At 38.6% G+C, this 13,170-nt stretch overlaps 1 protein-coding gene and 1 pseudogene across 5 annotated transcripts in view; both read right to left on the bottom strand.

The window, feature by feature from the left end:
- The window catches only part of LOC308609817 (centrosomal protein of 78 kDa-like), a 405,903-nt pseudogene that overhangs the window by 278,030 nt on the left and 114,703 nt on the right, over positions 1 to 13,170 (bottom strand). The gene's annotated exons all lie outside the window — the stretch shown is intronic.
- Positions 1 to 13,170, bottom strand: part of LOC308609797 (uncharacterized protein) — a 258,883-nt gene that overhangs the window by 149,693 nt on the left and 96,020 nt on the right. The gene's annotated exons all lie outside the window — the stretch shown is intronic.

Below are 13,170 nucleotides of genomic sequence, written 5' to 3'. Positions count from 1 at the left end.
TCCTCCTAAAGCACTGAGATGCTCTGATCTTTTATGGACCTGCCCTGGGCCTCACCCCCCCTTCCCTGCTGGCCAAAGGCTCTTCTCCTGCTTCTGACTTCTGATTCCTTCCCCAGGACCCAGGCAGGTGTTAGGACAACAGAGATTCCCTGAACATGACCCCTACACCACCAGCATGCAAAACTGGGGCCGCAGGCTTCCACAGGTGGCATGACTCTCTGCTGGACCCTGCAAAGAGCTTGGAGAAGAAAGGGGCTCATGTCTCTCCACCTCCACAGAATCTGTAGGTCAGCCTCACAGGTCCCCCTCTGTCCAGGTGGGCAGCACATATGTGCTCCCAGCCCTCCTTGACCCTTTGTGAAAGAAAGTTTTTGCAGCTTAGTAGTCTGATATTAGGCAAGGTGTCTCAGGGCTTGTTCCTTTTGAAGCCCTACAGGAGAATCTGTTTCCTCTCCCTTTCTGTCTTCTAGAGGCTGCCTGCATTCCTTGGAATTAGTCCCTTCTTCCATCTTCAAAGTGCATCACTTTAATCTCTGCTTCCCTCATCACATGGTCTCTCCAACTCTGACTCTTCCTGTGTCCCTCCTACACAGCTCTTTGTGTTTATATATAGCCCACCCAGAAAATTTAGGATAATCTCTTCATCTCAAGATTTTTTACTTAGTCACAGCTGCAAAGTCCATTTTTCCATACAAGGTAACGTGCACATATTGTCATAGGAGGGGTTAAACACGGGCGTTTTGGGGGAACTAGAATTTACCCTACTAGAAGGAATCCACAAGAATACCTACCATCAGCATCCACGTGAATAACAGACTATGACCAAGTGGCGTTTATTCCAGGGATGCAAGCCTTGTTCAATGGTAAACACTCACCAGTGTAATCTACCAGATTGAGTCTAAAGAGGAGACACGAACTGTTACACCAATTAACACAGACCAGGCACTGAACGAGATTCAACGCCCCTTCATATTAAAAGTGCTCAGGAAACGAGGAATAGAAGGGCACTACCGCAACCTAATAAAGAGCCTCTACAGAAAACCTACTTCTAACATCACATGAAATGGTGAAAGAATGAATGCTTTCCCCTGAGTTCAAAAACAAGGTTAGAAGGTCCACTCTTATCTTAGTTTTCAACTTAGTACTTTAGATTCTAGTTAGTGTAGTACAGCAAGAAAAGGAAAAAAGAGGCATACATATTAGAAAAGAAGAAATATAACTGTCATTCTTTACAGATGACATAACTGTCTACATAGAAAATTCCAAGGAAGGTATAAGTAGACTCATAATAAATTATAATAGCTTGCTTTAGCAGGATCTCAGAATATAAAATCAATACATAAACATTAATACACAACATTGATCATATTTCCATATACTAGTAACAAACTGAACGACTGAAAACCAAAATTTAAAACATATTAAATAGGTTCCAGTTCAAGATGGCAACATAGGAAGATCCCGAACCCACCTCCTCCCACAAACACACCAAAGCTACAGCTACATATGGAAAAATTTCCTCTGAAGAAAACTAAAAGATGGTGGAGCAACCCCTTCACATCAGGAAAACCAGAGGGAAACCACATCAAAACAGGTCGGAAAGGCTGAGACACAATTTTGCCATAAACCCCATCCTTGGTGTGGAGACACACAATTAGGAAGGAACTCAAAACCTGGAGCTTCTTCCTGAGAGGTGAAGGGTATGGACCCCACATTGGGCACTCCAAATTTTAAGGCTGGCACCTGAGAGATACACCCTCAAAACATCTGACTTTGAAGACCAACAAGGCACATCCCATGAGACCCACAGGGCTGTGGTGAACTGAGGAACAGCTCTTAAAGGGCCTGTGCACAGACTCACCTGTCCCAGGGCCAAGTGTAGAAGCAGCCCTTTGAAAAGCACTCTGACTTTTGGTGAAAGAGACTCACTTCCCAATTTTAAAGCATTAATCTGAGGAACAGGGGCCTGCTGGAATACTCCCCAGGGACAGAGGCTGGCGGGTGCCATCTTCCTGCTCTCTCTCTGCCTTCATAAAACTGAAAGGTGCCATCTTTTTTCCCCTTTTTCCTTTCCTGCAGGTGACACCTTTGTGCTCCAGCCAGCTGGCTCCTTCTTCCCTGCTCTTCCTCTGTCTTGCTATATATATATATTCTTTTTCTTCTTTTCTTTTTTTTCTTTTCCCTCTTTCCCTTTATTCAAATGGTGTCATCTTTGCACTCTTCCCACCGCCTCACTCAGCCAGTAAGCATCATCTTCACACTTTCCTTCTGATGTGCTCCAGAGAGCCAGAATCTCCAAGACAGGAGATCCCATTTTTGTGGCCTCCACTCAGGGGATGCTCCTTGATCACCTGGCTCTGGAGGCCAGGAGGGATTTCTTTTCTGGGTCCCATGGGACTGTAACAATTGGAGAGACAGTTCTTGGCAGGATACCACCCCCAGGATGTACCACTACACATCAGACTGAGACACAGCCCCAGCCTTTACATGAAAAAGGCCTATTTGCTAGTAGGGACAAGACTTAAGAGCAGGCTTCAGGTTCAGCACACATCTAGAGGCTACGGATGTGCTCTCGGGGAAGGTAGGCTGGGGGTGCCATCTCTCCACCCTCACTCTGCCTTACTACAGTCCACTGGTATCTCCCAGAATGGAGCTTGTACACTTATCTGAAGCACTGTTTTCTTGTGACTGCTCCCCAGGGAACACCTTCAGATTGCTTGCTTCTGGGGCGCAGCAGGGCTTCCACTTGCAATCTCACAAGACTAAATACATTTGCATTCTTTAAAAGCTGTTACCAAGTTTTCTGGCTTCCTATCAACCTGAATCTCGGTGCTGCCTGAGATCCTCCACTTTGGGTTGCTCATTTGTCTTGGCACACCCTCAACCGCTGGGATGGTGTGCCAGGTCTATTAAAAATAAACTGCTTAGACAATCACAAAGGTTTGAGAGGCAACCAAGAGTAGACGGGGTTAAATGACAAGGTTCATCTGTCACACAGCTCTTCAAGACTGGGAGATGTGGCTATTTCACTTAATGCATAGAAACCAACACAGAGAGTCAAGCAAAATGAAGAAAGGGAGGACTATACTCCAAAAAAAGAACAAAATAAAACCTCAGGAAAAAATCTTAATGAAATGAACATAAGTAATTTACTTGATAAAGAGTTCAAAGTTATGGTCATAAAAATGCTCACTGAACTCAGAAGGAAAACGGATGAAAACAGTGAGAACTTCAACGAAGAAATAGAAGATATAAGAAAGTTCCAAATAGAAGTCACGGAACTGGAGAATGCAATAACTGAACTTAGAAATACAGTAGATGAAGCACAAGAAAGAATAGGTGAACTCAAAGACAGGTCAGAGGAACTCATCCAATCAGAGAATAAGGAAGAAAAAAGAATGAAAATAATGAATATAGCTTAAGGGATTTATGGCACATCAAATGGAATAAAATTCACCTTATAGGAACTCCAGAAGGAGAAGAGAAAAGGGGGCAGAAAACATTTGTAGAAATAATATCTGAAAACTTTTCCTAACCTGGGGAAAGAAACAGACATCCAGATACAGGAAGCCCAGAGAGCTCCAAAGCAGATCAACCTAAAGAGATCCATACCAAGAAATATTAAAATTAAAATGTCAACGTTAAAGATAACAAGGGAATCTTAAAATCACCAAGAGAAATACAACTTGTTATATAACTTGTTATATACAACTTGTTATACAACTTGTTATATAACATCAACCTAAAAAGCTTCTACACAGAAAAATAAACAACAAAATGAAAGGGCAAGCTACAGAATGGGAGAAAATATTTGCAAATCATGTACGTGATAAGGTGTTAATATCCAAAATATATAAGGAACTCATACAATGGCTATATCTGTATCTATATATAGATATATAGATATAGATAGATATAGATTTTCAAACAATTCAATTAAAACTTGGGCAGAAGAACTGAATAAAAAATTTTCCAATGAAGACATCCAGATCACCAACAGGTTCATGAAAAGATGCTCTACATCACTAATCACCAGGGAAATGCAAATCAAAACTACAACGAGATATCACCTCAAAGAGACTAAGAGGTAACAAATGTTGACAAGGATGCAGAAAAGGAAACCCTTGTGCACTGTTGGTGGGAATGTAAATTGGTACAGCCGCTATGGTAAACAATATGGAGTCTCCTCAAAAAATTAAAAAGAAAACTACCATACATTAGCAATCCTGCTTTGGGTATATATATATGTCCAAAGAAAATGAAATCACTATTTCAAAGAGATATCTGCACTCGCACGTTCATTGCAGCATTATTCACAATTGCCGAGAGATGGAAACAACCAAAGTGTCCATACATGGATAAATGGATATAGAAGATGTGGTATGTACATAGATGGAATATTATTCAGCCATGAAAAAGAAGAAAATCCTGCCACTTGCAACAACATTTATGGATCCTTGGGGCATTATGATGAGTGAAATAAGTCAGAGAGAGAAAAATAAATACTGTATGATGTAACTAAATTGTAGACTCTAAAACAGCCAAACCCAGAGAAACAGAGAATAGAATGGTTGTTGCTAGGGGTTGGGGTTGGGGGAAATGGGGAGATGTTGACCAAAGGGTAAAATATCCAGTTAGCACATGAATTTCTGGGAATCTAATCTACAGCATGGTGATTGCAGTTAACAGAACTGTATTATATACTTGAAAGTTGCTAAGAGAGATCTTAAATGTTCTCACCAAAAAAAATGGTATTTATGCGAGGTAACGGAGGTGTGTTAACTAGCTCCGCTGTGGTAATCATTTCACAACATGTAACATACCAACAGGTTGTACACCTTAAACTTACACAATGCTATATGTCAATTACATCTCAATAAAGTTAGAAAAAATACAGAAAACAGACTGTTGCACAACATTCAAGCAAAAATACTAGTTTGGGACTGCTTTTTCTTGAATTTAGTCATTGTTCCTTCTTGAATCTGTTTTCTATCACATGATAGCAGACTCATACAGGCAGCTTACTTCTGATCAGGCGCAGCCAAAGAGAAGCAACTGATGGTATATGGGAGTTTAGGGATAAGCTATGAGATTTCTCCCTTTCTTCCTCTACTTTGTGAAGATTCTCCAGCAGCAACTGTGTAACTTCCACGGCTCCAACTCCAATGAGACAGAACTGGTATGGTCTGACATTGATGATCATTTAACCTGGCCCTGGACGCCTTTACAACCCTCTCCTTAACTTTGCCTTTCCAGCATAGGGGTACAAGTAAATTCCTATTCCTACTAATCACTCCATTATCTAGGTGGCCCTTCTTTACTTCTCAGAAGTTTCATCACTGGTGTTCTTAATACCCTGTATTAAATTTATTTGCAAAGACTTGAAACAATTTCTATTTTATTTGTTATGGGCAAATACAGTCTAATAAAATTTCCAAATATTAAAAAAATTAGAAGACACATGAAATCTCAAAATGGGGAAATGTTAGCCACGTTTAGGAAGAAAATGTACTAATATTATTGGAGGAGAGAATTCAGGAATTGGAAGATAACACTAATGAGTTTGGAAGGTATAAGACTGTGGAGAAGTCTGAATGGTGGGCTTCATGCCACAGGAAATAGGGAGTGATTCAAAGTTCTATAAAGATTGTGCTCACTTCAGCAGCACATATACAAAGTTTTATAAGATTAATCTGAAAGTGGTAGGCAGTTTGGAGTATGTGATGGAGTGATGTCAAAGAAAAATTGCACCAGATGGTTAAACAGGCAAGGAGTACTTTACTCAAGATGATTCTGTAACAGGGGAGAGAGACTGAACTCCGTTCTGCTGAAACAAAAGGCATGGAAGTTTTTAGATGCCAGGATGAGCTGTAGGAAAAATAGTAGAGGATGCTGGGGAAGAGGTTGGTCAATATAATTAGACCATCTCTGTTTGCTTTGGCTCTTATCAAAGTTAGGCTCCTATACTCCCCACAGAGACTGGGAACTAGGGGCAATACCTTTCTTGAAGGTTATATTTCAAAGAGCTGACTCCCAGGTCCTTGAGAAAGACATTTCTGGGTTGGAAAATTATCAAGTGACTAGGAGAAAATTTACATCTCAAAGGGGCAGAGAAAGAATTTATAATTTCAAGCTTCTTAAAGTAAATGTTTTCAGAAAAGGTAGGTTAGGGGCCTATGGTAAAGAAAAATCCTGTCTGAAGTTTAGCCAAACTGAGGGACACATTAAGGCCATCTTGATCAGTAGTTAAAATTAGCATTACCTTCAGGAAGGTTATTTAATAAGAAAAGCAATGCTTTAGGAACTTTCTCAGAAGAATCAAAAGTAACTGTCTGCTAGTTAGATACAGGTCAGGAATAATGAGAAAGGGCAGTTACAAAGTAAACTCAACTAATGTTCTCTGTGTTGTAGCTTTAATAAAGATGAAATAAGTAGAAAAAAAATAATCCATTGGTACACGGTGAGAGCCAATTGGATGGACTGCCCTATTAGAAATACTTCTTTATTTTCTAGTCATTATCAGTCAAGGATTAACAAACCTACTTTTATTAGATATACTTCTGTCTAGGGATTGAGAAATATCAATTATTTAAACTTAATCACTACTTTATTTCTGTGAGATTTTTAAAAATATACTTTGGGGAAAAGTAATGGAAGAGTGATATAGCACTAAAACATTGAAGTGAATGACATAATAAGATCCTATCTTTCTCAATTTAAGGAGAAAAAAAGGGAGGGCAAAAGAAATGGGCAGAAAGTAAGTTTACCAACCAGTCATTGTGTCAAGTGTTTTCATATATTTATCTAATTTAATACTCACAAAACAATGAGACATAAGGAAGATATTTATCCCATTCCATAGATGAAACTCTATTTACAAAGTAATGTATCAACCATTTGTAGAGCTGACCCTTGAATTTAAGGCCTTACGTCTGTGGAAATGCAAGAGCCAAACCCTGCTAATACAAGGTGCTTAGAAGAGGTAGACTTCAGTGAGCAGGAAAATCAGAGCATGCGTGAACTGATGACAAGTTTTGCTGATCTAGCAGCTTTGTGAGATTTGTCTAGATTCAAAGGCCCTTGCTCTACTAAAGCATCAAATTAGAGGTGGTCTCCTTCTGAAACAACCAATATTTGCAGAGCTATTCAGACTTTGGGTCATGGTATTTTTTCAAGGATTAACTATTATCACTGGCTTTTCAAATTTTAACTTTAGAAAGTCCTTGCTTTTGTTGGAAGCAATGTTAAATTTTGATGCAGTTGTTTGCAGGGATGAAACTTGCGGTCGCCCTCTGGAGGCTATTCTCAGGTCCGACTAGCATACCTTAATTTTGAGAAAGAAGTCAGGTCTTAACAATTTAACAAGTCATTTTAAATGTGTGGAAATTATGTATATACATTATACTTTTTTAGAAGTTACAAAACATTGAGTTCAAAATGCTCAAAATATTTTAAAATGCTGAATTAAACGATTTATGGCATAGCATGTTTTGAATTCCTGTTCTCCCTTTGGAAATGGAGACGGTCATCATTCTCCTTTTATCATGCAATATCTATACTGGGACTAAAACCGTTATTTTTTCCTCCCCTATTATAGGAACACATGGGCAATTAGTTCTATAAAATGAATAATAAAACATATGACACAATACTATACACTCAATTACTACCAAGACCTTCCATTTTAAGTTTTAAAAAAAAATCTCTAAATTTCCAATTAAAAAATTTTATTTTCTTTCTCTCAGAGACAAAACATCAGAGCTTACAAGAACCCTTAAAAACAGAATGGCTCAAAGGATAAAAATGTTTTGCTCCCTAGTTCATTCTTGTTCAGTTTTCTTGTAGAAGGTGTATTATACCAGTTAGTGTAAATTATACAAGCAAAGTTCTTGCCATATATTGGTGACAGCTTTTCTACATAAAGTAAGCAGTTAAGGGGCTTCCCTGGTGGCGCAGTGGTTAAGAATCCACCTGCCAATGCAGGGGACACGGGTTCCAGCCCTGGTTCCCGAAGATCCCACATGCCGCGGAGCAACTAAGCCCATGTGCTGCAACTACTGAGCCTGCGCTCTAGAGTCCGTGTGCCACAACTATTGAGCCTGCGCTCCAGAGCCCATGCGCCACCACTACTGAAGCCCGCACACCTAGAGCCCATGCTCCGCAACGAGAAGCCACCGTGATGAGAAGCCCGCACACTGCAACAAAGACTAGCCCCCACTCTCTGCAACTAGAGAAAGCTCGCGTGCAGCAACGAAGACCCAACACAGAGCCAAAAATAATAAATAAATAAATTTTTTTAAAAAATGTAAGCAGTTATGAGCTGCTATAAACCTACTGTTTCTTTACTTGATTTAAATGAATTTAATTCTTTAAATAACTGAGCAAGTAGAGAATTTAGACTCAGCCATTATTAGAGGTACCTTATACAACCAAAGTGGTATAAAAACCCTGTAACATGAAAGTGTTGTGGAGGTCCTTCTGGTCTTCTGAGACCGGGACACCTGTACCTTTATGTCCCATTTATAAATGCTCCTCTATAATGTTTGGGATGCTGAAATATTTGATGAGATAGATACCTCATGCCTATTACATGCCTTCCCTATATCTCTCTCAACTACATCCCTCTAATGAGTTGGTGCAGCTCCAAGGCTCTATCCAGTAACAAGGTAGTGTCAGGCAGTGCTTGTTGTACTCACTGGCTTTTAATCCTCCAACTGCCTTGTAATCTCCTCCTTCACACCTTGAGGCTTAGAAATGGCATATTTCCTGAGGAAGAGGTTTCTAGGGAGTCCTGTATACTTGCTTGAAATGGGGACAGGAGGATGGAGGAACAGAAGGGAAGATATACGGAAGATGAACGGATTTTTTTTAATATAAATTTTTCTGCCATAAAAACTATAGGTACCAAGCAAAGCAATCAGGGAAATATATATTCATGCATTAATTTACCACTTACAACGATGAGTAGATAGAGGACATTAGATAGATTAAGGAAGTATCTAGGAGGTAAAATGGATAAGATTGATAATGGATAGGATATAGTGGCTGATGCGAGAGGTTGAACTCAAGGATTATTGTTAGGTGCCTGGTTTATACAACTGGGTGAATGGTGTCACTACACACTAAGACAAATGAAAATGAAGGAGGAGAGATTCAGCAGTTTAGGGAGACCATGAGTATTTAGCTTTATGTATATTTTAAATGAACAGATTTAGATGTTAATTAGGCAACTGGATTTACAGAATTCAGATTAGAGGTCTCAGGTACACAGATGTCCAAACTTGATGGAGTTGGTAACTGAAGCTGTGTGTTTCTGTGAAATCATATTATGAGTTCCAGAGTGAGAGGACATAATGGCCTAAAACTGAATTTTGAAGAATTTCAACATTTAATGTCTGAGGAGAAGGATACGTACCTGCAAAGAAGATAGAGAATGAACTGCCGCAGAGATGAGAAGAAAACCAGAGGAGCTTTTGGGTCAAGGAAAATCAAGTCTCAAAGACAGAAGCAAATCCTACTTACAGGTCAAGTAACTAGGAGATAAAATTTTCACATCGCATCCATGGATTGGGAAATAGTTTATGAAGTACCTTTTTATTGGAGTAATAAAAGATGGATTCTATTGGGAGTGGGTTGAAGCATGAGAAGGAAGTCATAAAGTGAAGATATCAAATATAGATAAACATTTTTAAACAGCTTTATGGAGGTATAACTGATGCACAAAAAATGGCACATGCTTAATGTATACTATTTGATGAGTTTGGACATATGCATAAACCCATGAGACAAGTAACACAATCAAGGTAATAGACATATCTGTCCCCTCCAAAAGCTTCCTTGTGTCCCATTTTTTCTGTGTGTGGTAAGAACACTTAACATGAAATTGACCCTCTTAACTAATTTTAAGTGCTTAACACTATTGTTAACTATAGACACTATTTGTACAGCAGATTTCTCAAATTTATTCATCTTGTATAACTGAAAATTCATACCTGTTGAACAACAGCTCCCCATTTCTCCCTTTCCCCAGCCCCTGGCAACCAACATTCTATTCTCTGCTTCCATGAGTCTGATTATTTTAGATACCTCATATAAATGGAATTATGCAGTATTTGTCCTTCTGTGACTGGCTTATTTACTTAGCGTATTGTCCTCCAGGTTCATCCCTGTTGCCACAATGGTAGAACCCCCTTCTTCTTTTAAAGTTGAAAATATTCCATTGTAAATATATACTACATGCTTTGAACCATTCATCTGTTGAGGAACATTTTGGGAAAAGCTTCTTGACACTGATCTTGGCAATGATTTATTGGCTATGACACCAAAAGCACAGACCACAGAAGCAAAAATAGACAAGTAGAACTACATCAAAATAAAAAGCTCCTGCACAGCAAAGGAAACAACCAACAGAATGGAAAGGTAACCAATGGAATGGGAGAAAATATTTGCAAATCATATATCTGGTAAGGGGTAAATATCCAAAATTTATAAGGAATTCCCACAACTAAGTAGCAAATAAACCAAATAACTCCATCAAGAAATGGGCAAAGAACTTGAATATACATTTTCCAAAGGACACATATGAACGGCCAAAATGTATATGAAAAGGTACTCAGCATCGCTAATCATCAGGGCAATGCAAATCAAAATCACAAAGAGATATCACCTCACACCTGTTAGGATGCTTAGTTTCAAAAATATAAAGGTAACAAGTACTGGGGAGAATATGGAGAAATTGGATCTCTTGTACACTGTTGGTGGGAATACAAAATGGTATATAGTCACTATGGAAAACAGTATGGAGGCTTCTCGAAAAATTAAAAATAGAACTATCATATGATTTAGCAATCCCACTTCTGAATGGATATATGTATATATATATGTATATATATGTGTGTGTGTGTCTGTATATATATGTATAAGAGAACTGAAATCAGGATCTCAAAAAGATTGCACTCTCATGTTCATTGAAGCATTATTCACAATTGCCAAGATATAGAAAAACATTTTCAAGAATTATCTTAAAAACTGTGCCTTTGAAGAAGAGATAGTGTGGTAATTAGTAACAGAAGTCAGGTGGAGAAAGGTGAGTTTGGTTTTGCTTTTCTTTTTTGCTTTACTCTTCTTTATTATTTTTCCCAATTTGGAAGATTTTAGAATGTTTAAAAAAGATAGTGGAAAAGATCCAGATTAGAGAAGGTATTGAACAAAATAACGATCCTTAGAGAGTGCAAGGTGATGCAATCCAAATCAGGAGTAAGGGAATTGGGTTTAGTAGGAATAGAGCTTCTGTTCTGTTAAATTACCAAAGGAGATAAAGATGGCAGCAGATGTAGTAACTCTATTATGTTAATTAACAGGAAAGTTCTCCTAATGTTTTTTCTTTTCTTTTCTGTGAATTAAAAGAGATTATCTCCTGATATTATAGCAAATGGTGGGGACATGCCATTTAAGAATAGTGCAATAGCTGAATCACTTTGTTATACAGCAGAAACTAACACAACATTGTAACGCAATTATACTCCAATAAAGATTTAAAAAAAAAAGAATAGTGCAGAAAGAGAGAACAAAGTGTAAAGAGTGGGAAATGATGGGTCCAGATTAATGTAGCAGAATTAAAGGGCAATATTAAAGGACCTTTTAGGTTAGTGATCATGAATTTATAAAGGAAACAATCTAAACTATTATACACTTTACTTGGGAAGACTTTGAAAGCTGGAGATCAAGAAAAGAGAAAGCAATGGTTTGGGTTGATCCAGCATAATTAAAAGACACTGGAACAGGGCTAGGGACAAACACACTAGTAGATAATGGACATTGGAATGTAAGAGAGTAAGGGGAGATACAAAGGCAGTATCAGGAGAAAGCAAGGGAGTAAACAGACTTGCGTCAAAGTACTATCATAGTGGTGGGGTATTTGAACAAGTGAACTGGAATGTGAGAAGTTATTGTAAAGGGATGGCATATTTGTGTGAATAATTTTTAAAGACTATTTCTCTTTTTCCAGCTCTGATTTTTATTTTAGAGGACTGACTCCTGAAAACTCGGTTTCCCAGGATTCACTGACAACTAGCTTCCAATTAATTTTGAGTAAAGGAAGGACTGGTGAGAGTTTGGAGGAAGGGGATAGGGGAGAACCCAGAATGCCCTCTTTCTTTGAGTTGTATATACAACTGAGGCTTCGTCTCCCTCATGCGTCCAATTCCTGCTCAAGGGCTTCTCCCTCCATGTTCCCAGCACCCACCAGCAGTCTCTACATTCATTCCAGTTCTGCTTAGGGGATTCAGTCTTTCCAAACTCTAGGTTGCCTTCCTATTTCATTTGACTCCAGCTTTTATAACTTTTGAAACAAGCTCCTTTTATTAAAATCTACTTTCTAAACTTCCTGAAGCAGATTTCCTGTCCTGCATGAGTAATTCCAGGAAAAAGATGCTCAAGATGGGACTCTGGAATAAGGTTTTGAGCTTGAATGTAATAGTGACTCCATTGCCAATGCAAAGACAAGTGCTTCTTCCGAGTAGTGGAAGCAATAAATAAATTACCAGCAATATTTGCTTTGAACATATTGCCAGTTGAAGACAATACTTTTACATCTCAAGTGGCAGCGGATTTTGTCTATTACAGCAGTAATACCTACAAGCACCATGGGGACCATTAGCTGCTTCTTATAGCACCAGAGAGCTTACAAAATGAAAATGTTTACACTTAATGTTAAAAGGTGTTAGGTGTTTAAGCTCTCAGATCGAGGCATGGGAAGACACAGAGAGCCACACTGAGGGCCTTAAAATTTTCTCATGTCTTAGAGCCACACAGCAGACATGGCTGAGGATCAAGTTTCAAATCTAAAAGTGTGGGTTGCAGAATTAAAATGCAAATTCAACGTACATCTGTGCTAAGCCTCACAGATTAATATCAGGACATTGATCAGGAAGAGTTGGGTATTAAGATAGGATATATTGAGTATTTAGGATAAGTGCAGGTAGGCAGACTCAGATTAATATGAAAATTTTTAACCCAAATCTTCCTGTGGTTTCCTTGCCAAAGGAAGCCACCCTTCTTCCTCCCCATTTGAGGAAACTAACCTTCCCTTACTTAACATATCTCTAAAGACCTCATCTAAATAGGTTAGTTTTCAAGGAAATTTCTACTTTTCTCAAGACCTACCCACAT

The sequence above is a fragment of the Mesoplodon bidens genome (genome assembly GCF_964165515.1).
Source record: "Mesoplodon bidens genome assembly, contig: HAP1_SCAFFOLD_103, whole genome shotgun sequence".
NCBI classification, from domain to species: Eukaryota; Metazoa; Chordata; class Mammalia; order Artiodactyla; family Ziphiidae; genus Mesoplodon; species Mesoplodon bidens.
The sequence above is the reverse complement of the archived record's forward strand: the minus strand, read 5'-3'. Positions and strand labels throughout refer to the sequence as shown.